The sequence below is a fragment of the Arachis hypogaea genome, chromosome 4 (genome assembly GCF_003086295.3).
Source record: "Arachis hypogaea cultivar Tifrunner chromosome 4, arahy.Tifrunner.gnm2.J5K5, whole genome shotgun sequence".
Classification (NCBI taxonomy): domain Eukaryota; kingdom Viridiplantae; phylum Streptophyta; class Magnoliopsida; order Fabales; family Fabaceae; genus Arachis; species Arachis hypogaea.
The window spans coordinates 6,791,513-6,809,660 of NC_092039.1; the positions used below are offsets into that span (position 1 = coordinate 6,791,513).

General features: G+C 30.5%; 1 long non-coding RNA gene across 1 annotated transcript; it reads right to left on the reverse strand.

Annotated features, from left to right (window-relative positions):
* Nucleotides 1–16,886: 16,886 nt before the first annotated feature.
* On the reverse strand, nucleotides 16,887–17,708 carry LOC112796058 (uncharacterized). The gene is made up of 2 exons (XR_003199020.2): nucleotides 17,414–17,708; nucleotides 16,887–17,292 (listed from the first exon to the last, which is right to left on the reverse strand). It is a non-coding gene; the product is annotated as an uncharacterized lncRNA (long non-coding RNA).
* Nucleotides 17,709–18,148: the final 440 nt, after the last annotated feature.

Sequence of the window (18,148 nt, forward strand, 5' to 3'; positions counted from 1 at the left end):
AATAATAATAATAATAATAATAATAATAATAATAATAATAATAATAATAAAATTATTCGAGATTATTCTACAAAAAATTTAAAATTGAAATTATTTGATATTTTTGTATTTAATATAATTAAAAGATGTCTTATTTTAAAAAATATTTGTATTAAAAAAATATTTTAGTTTGGATTTCAAAATATCATTATTCACCTTACTTGTTTCTAACGAATAGAGTGTATTAATATGCTAGTGTCATCATCCACATGTATAAAGTTAAGTTAATAATAATAAATGTTGACATATATTAAAAGTAAAATGGACGGGAGATTATCTAACAGAAAAAAAATGTTAGGGATTAATCTGTGTATTAATTTTTTTGGAATTAAAATGTCTTCTTTTAAAATATTTAGTAACTAATTTGGATATAATTATTCTGTCGGAAAATAAACTGGAAACTGATTTATCTGCTGAAGTAAAATTTTAAAAGTGATCTGTATATTAATTTTTTATAGAACTAAAATGTCCACTTTTAAAATCGTTGGCACTAATTTGGATAATTACTTTTTTTATACAAAATGCTATTTGTACACTAAAATCAGTCATTAAAATTAGTCATCAATATATTTGTGTATAAATATATATGTGTTTTAATTTATTTTCAATATGTATTTATATTTCAACATATATTTTATATTATTAACTAATTTTAATGGCTGATTTTGGTATATACGTAACCTAACTCTTTTTTATATAATTAGTATCGTGAGAGAAACCAAAATTTTTTCGGTGACTATTAGAAAAAAAATATAGGTAATTAATTTTTGGTTGGTTAATATATTAGACAATGTTGTTTTAGAATTTATAATTTAGATATAGAATTAAGAGTTTATAATTTAGAGTTTAAAATTTAATATAATAAATTAATTTATAAAAAAGTAGCTGATGTTAGCTAGAAAAAAAAGTTGGTTATCTTTGTTACAAAAATAAAAATTTTACAACCTATTTGGTTTCTTATAGTATTAATTTTGAGATTTCAAGAAAAAAAAAACTATAGCAGCAAAACTTTTTTTTATTCATATTTTTTTTACAATATCTTAAAAATAAAAAATATTAAAAATAAAAATGCAAAGTAAACAAATCTTTATATTTTTATAGAAAGATAAAGTATTATTTTAATTTTTAATTTAGTTAAATTTTAAATTTGTTTCTAATGTTTGAAATTTTTTATTTTGTCCAAAATATTATATTTTATTTTATTTTAGTTTTTTGATCAATTTTTTTTCAAAAATATTATTTTTTATTATTATATTTTTTAGATAGAGACAAAGATTAGAATTATGGTGATTGTGGCCATGGTTGTAGTAATTTGGCACTAAAAGTAGCAAAATAATAAAAGAACGAAGATAATAACAGAAACAATGATATTTTTGAAAAAAATATAATTTTTATTAAAAATAAAAATAAAACAAAATAAAATATTTGAAACTGGAATAAAAAATTTTTAAATATTAGAGATGAAATTAATACTCAACACAAATATTCAAGACTAATATAATAGTTTATTATTTATATAAAACTTTTACTTTGTTATTATTAAATCTTAACAAATAAGACAATTGTTTTTTCAACGAGTTTGGTGCAAATTTTAATTTTTGATGTGAACGTGTTGACAAATTAAAAGTTTAAAAACGTGTTCTTGACGCGTTAGAAATTAAAGATTATACACCATTTACTCTACTATGTATTATGCTTTGTTATTGAATTGACTTGTTGTTCAAGTCAACTTACTACATTAGAGTATTATGGGGAATACGATTGTATACACTAATATACAGTTTAACGATGCTTTTTAGCTATGTATTTATACACTTCATCGATTCGTATTTAGTAAATAAAAAAGGTTATGTTCTCGTGTTTTTAATTCTAGAAAAAGTATAGACACTCTTAAAAATATTTATGAAAATACTTTTTAACATTAACTAGTAATTTTTAAAATCAATCAATCTAATATAATTTTATATATTAAATTAGTTCCCTCGAAATCGAACACCAAAATAACTTCAAAGTATCTTTTTTCTTTCAAGTTGATGGCTCCACCAAGTGCTCCCTCGAAACCAAACACTTCGAAAGAGAAGCGACCAGCAGCTGAGAAGTCAGCGCCTGAACCATCGTAACCTAAGCCTACGTTTGCACCTTAGTATTCTCAAAGAGGTAACGCTTATCACCCTCTCAAATCAGTGAAAGAGCATTTCATTGACCCTTTTGAACACAAAGCACAATTCATAACCTCTCACTCTAACTATAATCCTCACCGTTTTCGATCCGCCATGAATAATAATTTCTATGAAGGTGTTGTTATTCATCATACCATCTGTCCTAGTTTTCTTATTGATTTATCAACCCTGAAAAAAAAGTTTTATTTTTGCTGATAATTTTCAATTTCTGGACTGAAACCATATTTTCAAAAAAAAAAAATCTGTCTACCCATATTTACCATGAGGGCAGCATTCATTCATATGTGAAAGGTCATGACCTTGTTTTGAATGAGAAAATCATAAGTGACGCTCTAAAATATACCGATGTCGGTGCATGTGCTTATACTTCTGGTAAATGGATGAAGGGTTAGGTATTTTCTATAGAGATGGTCTGGCTGTTGTGTGTGAAAACATGTCTCTGATTGATAGCCTCACACCAATTCACAAAGTCCTGGGTTATCTTTGGACTCAGCCACATCGTATAGTAAATCATATTATTCTTTTTCAGAGTGGTTCTTATCAGAGGATATCTTTTCTGTGACACTATGGTTTTATATGCTATTCTCACAAAATCTGAAAATTTTTTTGCATACTTAATGGTAAGGTATATGTTTGATTGCATTAGAAGTGAGAAAGATAAAGTTTTTTCTTATGACATGTTCTTAACCTGCATTTTTGAATATTTTGGTATTGACTTGTCAAATGAGACATATGAAAATAGACACTCATATCTAAAAGGAGGTGGTTCAGTGAAACAACAGAAAAAGGGACAAACTCGAATTAAAAAGGTGGTCCTTGATGATGATGATGACGACTATGAGCCAGAGGAATCTACTCCTCCATTTGCCTCTGGGACTTCAGCCTCCACTGGACATAAATCACTTCTATATGAAGTGGTAAAGGATGTAATACAGGAATTTGTCTCTCAATCCAACTATCTGATCACCTTAAATAAAGAGTAGAGAAAACTGGCTGCCAAGCATGAAAACTACCTTAGAAAACCCAGAGACAAAGTAGCCGTTCTCATGAAATTCATTGAAAATACACTTGAGGATGATAATGTGGCCTCTGCCCTGAAGAACCTGCTGATTTTGAAGGAGATGGTTCAGATGTCTGAGGATGTCTCTTTTATTGTTCTTTTCTGTTCTATTTTTTTTATAATTGTCTTATAGAACAATTGTAGTTTGTTTTAAACTTTGTCTTGTCTTGAATGACTGTAAACACATTAACTACTACTTTATTTTGCTCTTGATTTATCTAGTTATCTAGACTTTGCCTTAACAGGTTATTGCAGGTGTGAATATGCTCTTTTTTTTTCTACCTTGATAACAAAAGGAGAAGTAGTAGTATAGTAGTAGTAGTAATATAGTAGTAGTTTTTTTTTATGTTTTTAGTATAACCAATTTGGTCCCAAGGTAAGGAATAACCAGTTACACCAAAAGATGCGGTCAATACAGCCAAAACAACGTCCGTAACCCACGTCAATTCACGAGGTTTTTTAAAACCGCCGGTAAGATACACACGAAATACATGCAGGATCATCATTAAAACCATCATACTTGCCGACCATCGATGAACAGATCGGATTAACCAACCAAAGTTAGCCTCAGTCATTATATATTGAACCGAAGCAAAAGCCTCAGTGACGATGATATGTGCTCTGGTTTATGTGATGAAGACATGCTTTATTTTACAAATTTTTACAGAACTTTTGGTTCTAGAAAAAGTTGTATTCCATTTGTGAATATGTGAACATGAAACAAATAAAGAGTACAAATTCAAAGGGAGCAATCTTTGAAAAGAAAAAGGGGAGCAAGCCAAAAGCAAATGATATCATTAAAAGGGAAGTGCATTATATTTATCTAATTCAATTTTTTTTAACTCTATTTTTTAAAATTATGTTTGTCATCAAAAGAGAGATTGTAGAGTTAAGAATATGACTAATCTAAATGATGATGGCAAATATTGATATATTGAGTTAAACACCCAATCAATTTTGATTGCCTTTGTTAGTGTTGCAGGCCAAAATTAAAGTAGCACAGCAGCCCAAAGAGATAGAGCAAAGAAACAAAGATTTTCAATGGGCTCTCTGACTCTCAAAGCCCAAAGAAAGGAAGCAAAGGAATCAATTGGTTGAATGAAAAGTCAAGCCAATCCAAGTCCAAGTTGATCCATCCAAGTTGAAACCAACCAAAGCAAATGTTCACAAGGTTCTCTTCGGTCTGACTCATGAAGAAAGAGAGAAAGCTTCCTCTTCATTCATTCACCAAAGAAGAAAGAAAGAGAAAGGTAAATCACAAAAATAAATGTCTAATCACCTAAATCAAAACAAGCAAAGTTAAGTCAGAGAATAAAGGTGATTTATTTCTATTTACATGCAATTTATTTTCTTCACTCCTTTTTCAAAGTTCTATAACGCCAATTTGGGATATTTGGAGAAAGTGATTTCTGATCATCACTGCTGTAAATCAAAGGCTCAAATTGTTTCTTGAAGACAAAGCACAAACTCAAGAGTTTGGATTTGGGTTTACCATTGAAAAGTTTCTTTTTGCTGCTCTAACTAAAGTCTTCGGTCAAGTAAAAGGAACCAACTTTAAAATTTCTAATTTGGGGTTAATTGAAGTAAGTGAGATGACAAGTTAAGGGAGCTCAGAGTTCAAAGAGTTGACACAAGAAAAATCTAAACTGTGACTTTGCAAGATGTACAAAAGAAAAAATGTTTTACTGATTTGTGTAAGGAGAAAGAACCCAAATAGAGAGTGGTGTGTGAAAATGTGAAATCTCACTACTGAGTTTAAAGTCTTCGAAACATTGCACCTACATAAAAAGAAGCACTCCGCTAAGATGAATAATGAAGTCTTGAGTTATATTGTTGGGTTCAGTTCATAGTGTTTAAGCTGTTATGCATCAATCTCCTTCATGTTTTACAGTTTGTATTTCATTTTCAATGTATATCTTTCTGTAATATCTTTGAGAGGTAAAAGGCAGAATGAGAGACATTGAGAAAAAGTCTAAGAGTAAAAAAAAGGTTGAGTGAATTTTTTGTCTTGTATCTTGTACCAGTGAAGTTCCCCTTTCTAAGTTGAGTAAGCACTTAGTGTAAAGAGTTAGGTATTAGCATAACCAAGTCAAGTTTAGGAAGAAACTTGTGTGTCCAGATAGGATTATGTGAATCCTAGGAAATTAGTGTATATAATACTTTGACTATAGTGAAAATTTCACCACTACTGTTATGGTGGAGACTAGATGTAGGTTACATAGCACAAGGCAACTGAACCAGGATACATGACTGTGTCAACTTCTTCTTTTCTCTCACTGTTCTATTTTCTGATATTTATGAGACAAAAAAAATTATCTCTTAAATTTTCTACTATACAGGTCAAACAGAAATCAAGATTGAAGTTGGGTTTAAATACTTAATCTATTAAAGAAAAAGAAGGCCATAAATTCAACCTATCATTTTTTAAGCCTTCTGTAATCTTCAAAATATCTCAATACTCTTTTTTCAGCTTTTCAACTAGCAAGCAAAGGCTTGTGCATAAATTGGTTAAGCTTGCAAATGGAGCAAAAATGAAAAATATATCAAACCTTGTAATAGACAAATATTAGACAAATATTGGAGACTACCAACTATTAATCTCGAAAGTTTTTGGATCTTGAAAATCTTCAAAACCTATAAACATTAATTGTAGAGAATATATCATAGGCTTTTTCACTCAAATAAAATAAACATAATTCAAAATTACTTGATTTCCTTAAAACAATTTTCAAAACGTAAATACCTATTTTAATAATATATAAATAGTCCTAGGACTTTAAGGGTTATATAATATATTAACCATGATATCTTAGGACAATTTATGCATGAATGTTTTAGAGGAGTAACTCATAAATCGTATCAGGGTTCACAACTTTATAGGTTACCTATAAATCGTTCTATAGTGGGAGGAGTTACGCGATTCGAGACTAAACCACACAGGGTTAACACGATTTACGTGCAAATTCCTCAACTTTGGGGACTCTCAACACCCCGTCACATTTTACCCTCAACTAGTTAGAAAACTCCATAAACATATTCTTCCCTAACTTGTCAATTACACTTATAAATGTAATTTGAAGTATTATATACATCTGTATCTTTTATTGAGATAGGCCATATTTAAATTTAGAAATTTTATAATAATACGGATATTTTTATTTGTAATTTTTTAATTTAAAATTAATACAAGTACAAGAAATTTTTAACTTAAAATTACTAATTTTAAACAGCTAATTTTTTTAAAATTGAATAAACATAATTAATCATATAAGTACAATAATATGACTACATTTATTAGTATCAAATTTAATTAAATTTTTAATTTAAATTTAATCTATTTAAATTTTAACTTAAAAATAAAAATATATCTTTTTATAATTTTAATTATTGATTCTATTAGAAAGACCAAATTAAATAAAAAAAAGAGTATTGACAAATTATAATAAGAAGAATACTAAATTTTAATGCATAAATTTAATTTTTTTTTAAAAATGAGTCAAAAGGCTATTAAAAAAATATAATTTTGCATAATATAAATTCATGTCGTTTTGAATAATATAAATTTAAGTTTTTATGAAATTTGTAGTATTCATTGCTCATATATTTTTTTAATCTTTTTTATTGATGCATTTTTTTATTGAATTTTTCTTTGTCATTTTTTATTTCACTTTATATAATTTTTAATTATTTTTTATAATTTCAATTATTAATTCTATTAAAAAGACCAAATTAAATAAAAAAAGTTTTGATTTGTAATGTATCAATTTATTTTTAAAATAGGATGTGGATGTATATAATCTTTATTGATACTTATTTTTAGATTGGATTAAATAAATATACTTTTAAAAATAATTGATACATCCACATCTATTTTTAAATAAATAATTGATAAGTTAGGGAAGAACATGTTTATAGGGTTCTTTAGTTCTCCTCATGATTAGTTCGTTGTGTTTTTGTTGCAAATGTGAGAAGTACATGAAGTTAGTCCCACATCAAAAAAGTAAGAAAGAGTGATGAGTTTATAGGATGAGAGATCTATTAACTTATTACCTTAAGGTTTTGGATTGGATGTGGTGTCTTCTCATCTTAGGTTGTCTCACTTGATTCCTCCCCGAAATCTCTCCGATAGTTGAGAGCTCTCCACGGTTGGCCCAACACGTTGAGGATAAATCGTGACAACATGTTGAAAGTCTCCAAAATTGAACATAAATCGTGACAGGGTGCTGAGAGTTAGCCTTTGCACGTAAATGTGAACTCTGACACGATTTATGAGTTATTTCCCTAAAATATTCATACATAAAGCGTTCTAGAGTGTCATAGTTAATATATTGTATAACCCTCAAAGTCGTAACACGATTTATATATTATTAAGAAGAGGGTATTTAAGTTTTGAAAATTGCTTTAGGAGAATCAAGTAATTTTAAATTGTGTTTATTTTATGAAAAAGTATGAGGAGCCAATGTAATTGCTCTACAATGTGTACAATGAGGATAATTTTGTAATTAAAATCAAGTGATAATTAAAGTAATTAATTATTATTTATTTCAAATTTCAAATTCGAATGAAATTAAGATTCTCACTTTATTGTTACCTCTTTCATCTAACTCTCCCTCTCCTTTTGACTTAGCAAAAATCCCCTCCCTCAATTTGACCAAGCAGCTACCGAAGAGAGCCCACCGTCGGCGCTGGAGAACCAACCTCCATGAAGTCCGCTGCAACCCGAGCAGTCGGTGCTACCCAACCAGTCCTCTCGCACGATTGGAGTGTTTCCTTCACGCTTGATGTTCGCTACTGCTATCGTCCCGCGCACCTCCCTCGTACTACCGTCGAGCGTCGGTTGTTGACTAGGAGCTCCCTGTCGCCGTCGCCTGGCCGCCGGACATCCGCATGCCCATGTGGACCTGTGTCGTACCATACTCATCTCTGAACGCCGCGTCTTATTTGCGTTGTTTGTGTCTGTCGTCAACTAATCCAACGACACCGTTCCTTCTACCTGATCGCGACGCTTCTCTTCGTCCCCCTCTTGCACTACAAAAGGTCAGTAAAGTTATCGTTCTACTCTATAGTGTATGTTTGTTTGACACCTAAGTTTCAGATGTTCTTTGATTAGGTGTATGCTGATTTTAAAGTTTATGGTGGTGCAATGGGATTGAGTTCTTGCTGTTTATGTATGGTGGGGCTCCATACCAGACTCAGGAGAGTAAGCTTATGAGAGATGTTGATATTGTTGTTGGCACTCCTGGTCGCGTGAAAGTATTGCCTTTATAATATTTGCTGGTTTCATATAATGATTTTTCATTTTTGCAATATGATTCATACCTATTGCCAATGTTGATAGTAGAAGCTTTAGTCTATTTAATGGCAATTGTTGATGTTATATAGGATCATATAGAGAGGAAAAATATTGACCTGATCCAGCTAAAGTTTCATGTCCTTGATGAGGCTAATGAGATGCTCAGAATGGATTTTGTTAAAAATGTGGAACTAATTCTAGGTATTTGCTTTGGTTTTTGCCTCTTTAGCCAAATTTCATTTTTTTTAAATCTATAATTTATAAACTATTTGATGCCATGATGTTCCATGCCAGTGTTTGATTTTTTACTCTGTAGCTTCCTTCTTTTTTCAGTATAACAATGGTCTTTGATTTTTACAAGCAAGGTACAAGATGTTAGTAAAGTTTAGACACTTTTTTTCAGTGCTACGTTGCTAGACTTGGTTAAGCATGCATGTTTTGTCATCATCCTATGTTTTAGTGCTATTTTGCTAGTCATTTCTTAGGTAAAAAAGCTAGCAATGATACAAAAAAGGGTGCAGCCAAAGAATTCAATACCAAACAAGCAGAATAGAGAGCCACCTCATGAGAAGGTATTTGACATAACAATTGATCCAAGATGAAAAATGAAAAAGGGAAGATGATCATGCTAATTTGTTACATTTTATTTTGTTGTTGTTTAGTTTAGGTGTGATTGTAACAATCTTTTTTATCTTGAACACTGTATTGTGTTAATTAGGTGTGGGATATTTCAGATCATTATTTACATTTAGATATCAAGTTGTATGAACTAGCCTTTACCAGTGATTGTAGTTGGTTACTTTAATTTCTCACACAAAATTTTAAACTGTTTATTTATTAATTTTTATATTATATAAATTTGTATTTTTGAATCAAGGTAAGAATTGACAATTTTTTTGTGCCATCAGAATTTTTATGCACATGCCTCAGTTTTGTTTTCTGGTTTCATATCTTCTTTAGTGATATAATTTTCACTATCTTTCTTTTCTATCTTTTCTTGCATTGAACCCATGCAATATGCTAAAGTTCATCAGCATGAGCATTAGTACAGAGTGCAAAGATTATTTTAAATTAAAGAAAGAAGATTATTAAGTTTATGAAAAATTATGTTCAATTCTGACCTATAAGTATGCGTCTCATGCCAAAGTATGTTCATTTTACTAAGATGGATTGAGAGGTCAATAACAAGTTGCATAGGGATTGAAATACACCATGTACTATATTTTAAGCCATTTAAACTAAGACGGATGTTTATTTAACTATAATAACGGATGGTTCTATCTATTCTAAAGTGGATGGTTATTTTGGGTATATTATTTGTAGTACAATTTATTACCCTGCTATATAACATAAACAAAAAAATTAAAAGAAAAACTGAAATAGGCTGGATGTTCATTTTATTAGGTAGGCTGGTGGTTATTTTCATTCTAATTTGGATGTTTAATTGATTTAGATTGAATTTAACATAATTTTGCCTGATTAAAAGACTCTGTTAAAAATATTGTGAGCATGGAGTCTATTATAATTTAAAGTTTTACTAACACGTTTAATTCTGTTTAAGTTAGTCATTTTCTTAAAATTATAAAATATGTCACTATTAGATTAAGTGTCCAATAAATAAAAAAATTAATTAGTGTGTCTAATAGCAAGAATTCTAGTGTAATTGATTAATACAATAAGAATTCTTGCTGTTTATATTGCTCTTATCCATTGAATTTTCTTTTTCGCATCAATGATTGAGATAAATTCTGTACTATACTTTAAGCCATTTAAACTAAGGCGGATATTTATTTTAGTATGATTGCGGATTGTTCTTTTCATTCTAAAGTGGATGATTACTTTGGGTATACAGTTTGTAGTATAATTTATGATTACTTTGGGTATAAAATTTCCAATCACCAATTTTAAGAAAACAATAAGTAATTTGTGCGCAACTAAATACGTGCTGAAGTGTTCAACAAATTCACAATCCATAGAGTATATGATGCAAAAAAATCAATTACTTAGAAAAAATATGCAAAAAATTCAATTACTTAAAAAAAAACAAAAACAAAAATAGCTAGAATGGAAACTAACCATCTGAATAAAGTGAGCCTGTAAAGTTTCTCCTTGTGTCTTCACCCTTGAAACTCAAGAATACATCATAGGACCATCCACGGCCATAGGATGAAGTCCCTCCATACAGCATCATGGCCACAAATTAAATCCAAAAGTGATGTTTATTGCAAAAGAAAAAAGAGATGATAAATTATCTATCAACAACCGGAAAGTAACAGTAAAAACAAGCAACAAAAGGCTATGAATTGATTAAATGAATAGACTTCAACAACGTTAATTATCATCAGATGTTGAAACTCTCAAGTTACTATTGACTTTGTTGAGGAATAGAGACGGATTCAGAAAATTTAGTAATGGAGGGCCGAATTTTATATAAATTTTTGTCATTTTATAAAAATAATTAACATATAGTTATTAGAGTTAATTTTCTAAAAAATTTATCAAATATATATATATATAATTATAAATTTTTTTTTATAATTTTATTTTTAATATGATAGTTACATAAAAAATATAACAATATTAATAGTACATTATAAAATTATAAAGTACCAATAATTTATAGCGTGTTTAGTTAAAAATAATCACATATCTTATTAATTAAAATTAATTATTTTAAAAATTTTTAAAAATTTGAAAATAAATGATAAATTATTAATTATTTGAAAGACACAATACTTTTATAGAATACAAGATATAAGATATTTTTATAAAAGTTTTTCTTTTAACAACATAAATTTAGAAAAAAATAAATATTTTTTATAAGAAAAAAATATCTAAAGTACATAATATGATTACCAAAATATAACTACATAAGTTATTATTACAATAATATAAATTTTAAATATGTTAATATAAAATAAACAAATAATTTTTTTAAATAAATATAGAGATTATTATATAAAAACTAATTTGAAAGTTATAAAGTCTTTGAGGGTATGATATTAAATTAGTTAAGTTAAAGTTATTAGTGAATTAAACAATTAAGAGATAAATCTATCACATAATAAAAAATAATACATATGAAAATACTAAATTATATAATTTTTTTATTTTTTTAAATACATATCTCATATATAAATATAGTTTCTAAAAATTTTTGGGGCACCGATGCCACTACTCGCCCCCTCTAAGTCCGTCCCTGTTGAGGAACCAAAGTGGTAGCTAGAGACTTAAAACTTGTGATGGTATAAATTGACTGACTCTAAATGATCCCTAAGATTAACTTACCCCTAAAAGCAGACAAATATTGCTTCATTAACTAACGTAAAGCTGTAATATTTCCATGTTCCTAGATGGCTAGACCCAATCTTCAACAAAACTTGTGCTTTGAAGGACTCGTTTCGCAAGCTTTTGACCATTCAGCTTCAATATTAGTTTCTGTTACAAATACCCATTCTTCCTCAACTTTCAACCTTGGCAGTTTATTCCTCAAAGGTAAATCAGAGAGTCCGAGAGTCCGACTCGGCCAACTATAAACATAACAATCCAGCAGGTAAATCAGATTCACACAAAGCAAAAATATGGCACACCTAAACAGTAAAGTAATCAGTGCAATTCAATGATCCAGTTATTTATTGAATTCACCATATGTTCCATCAAACATTAGCCGATTCAAAGAAGCTTTCAACATAATAACATCAAACTAGCACTCATGATCATCAAAGTCAATCCTCCAAATGTCCCTATAGTAACAATCTCTACTTAAGAGAAAAACCTTATTCAAGCAATCATAAAATCGACGATGAAAACCAACCATCCGATTACATACAGAAGTAAACATCGAATGAAATAAGCAAAGGATATATCAAACAGACCAACCATCCAATACCCTATTAAAGTAACAATCCAATAAGGTTAAACAAAAAATTAATATACTAGGAGGAGGAGCACAGCCATCAACATTCTTGTTTGCGCTGAAAAAGAAAGGGTTTTGCATCCTACGATAATACCCATAACGCGAAAGGATTCCTTGAGCAGGTATTTAATTGGAATTTACCCAAAATATCTACCTCACATTCTTATTTTTCTATGATTCTAAGTTTCTAACTCTACCAAAAGAAGCAGGCAACCTGCAGCCAAATAACATCATTAATAGTATAATCTTACCTTTCAATTGATGTAACTTTACTTATTAGGGCTAGATGGCCTCAGAAGATAATCCTGATGCATAGAAGCTGAAAAGAAATTATTGGCATTGAAGACTTTAGCTTATTTCTAATTTCTGATATGCTTCAGAAGATTTATCACATCTAAGCCCACTTTTAAAGTAATTCTTCACCAAGTTATTGATTTATAACACAAAACAAGTAAAGTAACGGATTGTGACTCAAGAGAAAATAAAATTTAGATTTATCCAATATTTCCTCTAAAAGTAGTAGTCAATTTCATGAAACTAGAATATAGAGGAATAAGAGGATGCTCTTACCTACGAAATTTCATACATCTACTTTCAAACCGTGGATTATAATTACATTGGAAGATCTGTAACTAATGCCTCCAAGTGGCACCCAAAGCACTTTAGGAATTCACTGAATACGAACAAAAAAAAAAATCAGAAAGCATAAGGATGTAATCACCAACCGTACATGTAAATTCATTTTCTTTTTTCCATGCAAGTGATAATTTTCAGCAGGAATTTAGTTAGTCCCGGAGACCTGGTCAATCAATTACAACCACAACAATCATCAAGGTGAATTATTTTCATACAATGCAACAACATGGCAGTCCCATAAAGCAATTTTTATAGCCATAAACAGCCATCCGAATAGATAATAAATTAGCCATCCATTTCAGTTAAAATCAGTTCTAACTACCTCATATCATAACCCAGTTTGAGCATCATACATGCATTTGTTTACTTAACAAAAAAACACAAGAAAAAAGAAAAAAAACCATCAAACTTCAACGGATTCAAAGCAGCATTCAACATAATAACACCAATCTAGCATTCACGATCATCAAAATCAATCCTCCAAATGTCCCTGTAGTAACCATCTTTACTTAAGATAAAAACCTTATTCAAGCAAGCATAACATCAACTATGAAAACCAACAATCCAATTACATACTGAAGTAACGATCCAATTAAATAAGTGCAAGATCTATCATAAAGACCAACCATCCAATACCCTACTAAAGTAACTATCTAAATGGGTTAACAAAAATATCAATAAAATAAGAGGAGGAGCACAGTCGTCAATATTCGTGTTTGCACTAAAAAAGAAAGGGTTTTGCATCTACGATAATACCTATATTGCGAAAGGATTCCCTCAGCATGAATTTACTTAGTCCCAAAGACTAGGTCGATCAATTACAACTACAACAATCATCAATGTAAACTATTTTCACACAATGCATCAACTTGGTATCCCCATAAAGTAATTTTTTACATCCAAAAACAGCCATCCGAATAAATAAATATTAAATTAGCCATCCATTTCAGATCATAATCTGGTTTGAGCATCTTAAATGCATTTGTTTCCTTAACAAACACAAACCAAATAAAAAGAAAAGAAAAATAAAACACATCAAATGTATTCAAAGAAGCCTTGAACATAATAACATCAAACTAGCATTCACGATCATTAAAATCAATTCTCCAAATGTCCCTGTAGTAACATCGTCTATCAAAACCAACCATCCGATTACATACTGAAGTAACCATCCAATTAAATAAGTGCAAAATCTATGATAAAGACCAACCATCCAACACCCTACTAAAGTAACTATCCAATAAGGGTAAACCAAACATCAACAATGGTCAGCTAGTTTACGTCACATTGCATGCAAAGGTCCACACGGGGAGGGAAAAAAATTAAAATTTTTCTACTATATAAACAAGATTACCAAACTTTTTCGACCATTCCCGCGCTAAAGTTAAATCAATTGCAACAATCTCAACCAACATCATATTCCACATGCTCTAGGATACTAAACTTGCACCTAATACTTTTTCACCATGTAGAATCAATCATATCAGTAACAAAATCTGTCTCTAGAATAACATGCAACAATAATGATGATCATGAAACGAAGAACTTAACCCACTTATCGTGGATGGTTGACAGCGTTCTGGTTATGATGTTCGTGGTTGTCCCGGTGAATGGTCCACGATCAGGCAGCGAAACAAGGCTCGGATCCTCCGCTGCGAACAGTGCAACGGGGATGCTATAGGCAACGGTGTCTGAGCAAGGAGACTGGGCGCTGCTGCTCGGTTCGGCAGTGACGGCTCACTGGGCTGCAGTTCGAGTCGGAGGAGTTGCGCGCGGAGGTTGGGCTGCAATGACAGTGGGATGTGCAATGGCGATAGGGCGAACGAGTTGCGGCCAGTGAGGAAGGATGCTCGCAAAGAAGGGTCGGCGTCCGGGGTTGCCAGTTTCAGCACACACGGTTGGGCAGCGTCCGGGGTCTGCGAAGCAAATGGGAGGGGTTTTGGGGGGAAGGCTAACCTAGGGGTGGCAAGCGGGGAAGCCCGCCCCGCCCCGTCCCGCCCCGCCAGAAGCCCGCCCTTTGGCGGGTTGGCCCGCCCCGCCCCGCCTAGTGAGGCGGTCCTAGAATCCTAACCCGCCCCGCCTAACTGCGGGCTGGCGGGCCGGCGGGCTAAGCCCGCCAAAGCTCCTCTTTTTTTTTACTATTAATTACTAAGTAATATATATAATTTCACAACCATATTAATAAATTATAATTTTTAATGGCATAAAAAATTATATTTTTTATATTCACAAACATTAAAGTCTTTGTAATTATAAATATCTAATAAATATAATTATAAACCAAATTTTCATTCAAAATATAAGTATAAATATTCTCTCCAAAGCAAAATAAACATAATCCAAAACATAATTATAAATATTGTCTCCAAAATAACATAAACATAATTCAAAACACTTAATTTTTATCTTCATACTCTTGTAAGTTAGGTTGGGGGAAGTTAGGTTTTGGCAAAAAAATTGCAAAAATATCCCCTCACTAATAAAAATCTTAGCCCGGCGGGAAAGCCCACCCCACCCCGCCAAAGCCCGCCAAAACCCGTGGTTTAAGCGGTGCGAGTTAGGTGGGTTTTTGCTATTTGGCGGTCCCGATTTTCCAGCCCAACCCACCTTTTTTGGCGGGTTACGCGGGCCGACCCGGCGGGTTTAGGCCCGTTTGTCACCCCTAGGCTAATCGTGGGAGAAAAAGGGTTTGGATTAATGAGGAAAAATTGGAAATAGGGGTAAATTAGTGATAGGGTAAATTAAAACTGAACAGACCATTTGAAATTAGGGTAAATGAAGATTAATTTATTCTTTTAATTTAAATTGGAGCCAATAAATATCCCATTGTATTACTTCATTGTTTTTCTAGCGGGACTCTAATAAATCAATAACATATTTTGTTTGAGATAAGTATAAGTGTATATTTGTCTAACACTAATTCTTTGAATTTCTATGCTTAAAAAATAACTTAGTTCTCCAAGATCTTTTAGATGAAGATTGAATTTAATTGTTTAATCATAGTATCAATTTCAAAGGTATCATTTCGGTAATAATGATATCATCAACATAGCATATAGGATATAAATAATCTAAGTATGAGATTGTTTAATGAACAATGATGTATCACACTAAGCATGTGTAAAATCAAATTGAGATAAGATATTATATAACTTAAGAAATCATTCTCTTGGAATTTGTTTTAGACTATAAAGAGACCTATTTAGCCTACAACATTCAATTTGAGCATTAATTCAAAACCTTTAATTTGGACTATTTCATATAATTAATTTGTTTAAAACCTCTATTTAAAAAAAATATTATTAAAATTAAATTGTCTAATTACTAATTTTTAGACAAAACTAAAATCAGAATTAATCTAATGGTGGTTGGTTTTATTACAGCACTAAAAACTTTATCAAAATCTATTCTCTCTAATTGAATGTAGTCTTGAGTCACAAGTTTGATTTTATGTTTTTGGATGGATTTGTTCATTAGAATTCTTTTTATTCGAATATTTTAGATATTTTTCGTGACATGTCGAGAGAGTTTGCTATCACCTTTTCATTTTGTAAAATTGCTGGTGAATAATTGCAGCAAACATTATTTGTGTGAGATAAAAATTGCTACAATCTTTTGTGACGAATGTATCTGCCACAAACCTTTTGCGACGGAGCTTATGGAAAATTGAGAGAGAGAGATTATGAACTATATATTTAGAAAACCAAATGGCACTTTAGTAATTAGAATATCTTCAAAGTAGGTAGATATTAAAAAGAAAGGTTTCTTCGACATAAAATTATCCATAGCACACTATAGTTTTATTCAGGGAAATTATCAAAATAGTTTTGTTTGCTTCCAGCATATATTATATTCACCAAATAAAGAGAAGTACATATATAGAGTCTGCCTCAACCTTCAACCTTCAACCTTGTGATATATTATAGGAAAAATTTTAAGTGTACCGAAAAATACCAGTGTTTCAATTGTTTTAACCGTTGATTTTAATTTATATATATTATATATATTTTTTATAATTCAGATAAACAGTTAAAACAATTGAAATATTGATATTCCCGGTGCACTTGAAACTCTTCTTCTATATATGCTTAAGGGCAACATCCATCTTCACAGCATGCTTTTCCACATTGGATCATTGGCTTCCAAATGAACCAGCAACACCTACAACCTTTGAAAAAAAAATGACAAAACATTTTATTATTATTACTATAATTGTTGCAAGAATTGGAAACTGAAGAGTCAAATATTGAATCCAAATTCATAATTAAGCATATACTTATTGATTTTACCTTGAGGATAATAGACCATATGGTTAGACTTTGGTGGGTGAATTTTGGTATTCCCTTCATCATTTGCATATACAACTACTACTAATGTCACAAGTAAGAGCCATAAGAAAGCAGTGACTAAAGCTTCTCTTTTCACCATCATCTCAAATCTCAAAACTTTCTTTTTTTTTCTTTGCAAACCAAACCTATATATAGGGTCTCACTCTAAATAGGCTAGTTGTTCTTGGGACAAAAAGTAGTGATAAGACCATTTTGCAACTTGTTTCTTGTCATTCATATATTGAAATTGAATAATGTAGCATACTCTGCACACATGAATTATTGGGAACCATTTGCCCATAACACTCTTGTCCACACCTTTTAGGTCAAAATTATATTTCGGGTTAAAAAATAAACGTCTATGTTTATTATCGGCAGCTACAAGTGACTACTCATATGAAATTGTTTTTATGCGAAAAAAATAATTTAATTAAATATATTAAATTATTTAACGATTTTTATGTAAAGACAAATTCATGTAAGTGATATTTTTTTTTTAATCATAGTATTCTTCTAAAGAGGTAAAGAATTATCCAAAAAAATAGTGTTCTATATATTCCATTCAATGGAGACTGAATATTTGACTACATAGTTAAAGGTTGAGATGAGCTACTACCATGTCACATTCTATACCTATCTTTTATTGTCATAATTGAGCTAGCCAACATTGACTTCCCCCATATTTTAATACATTCA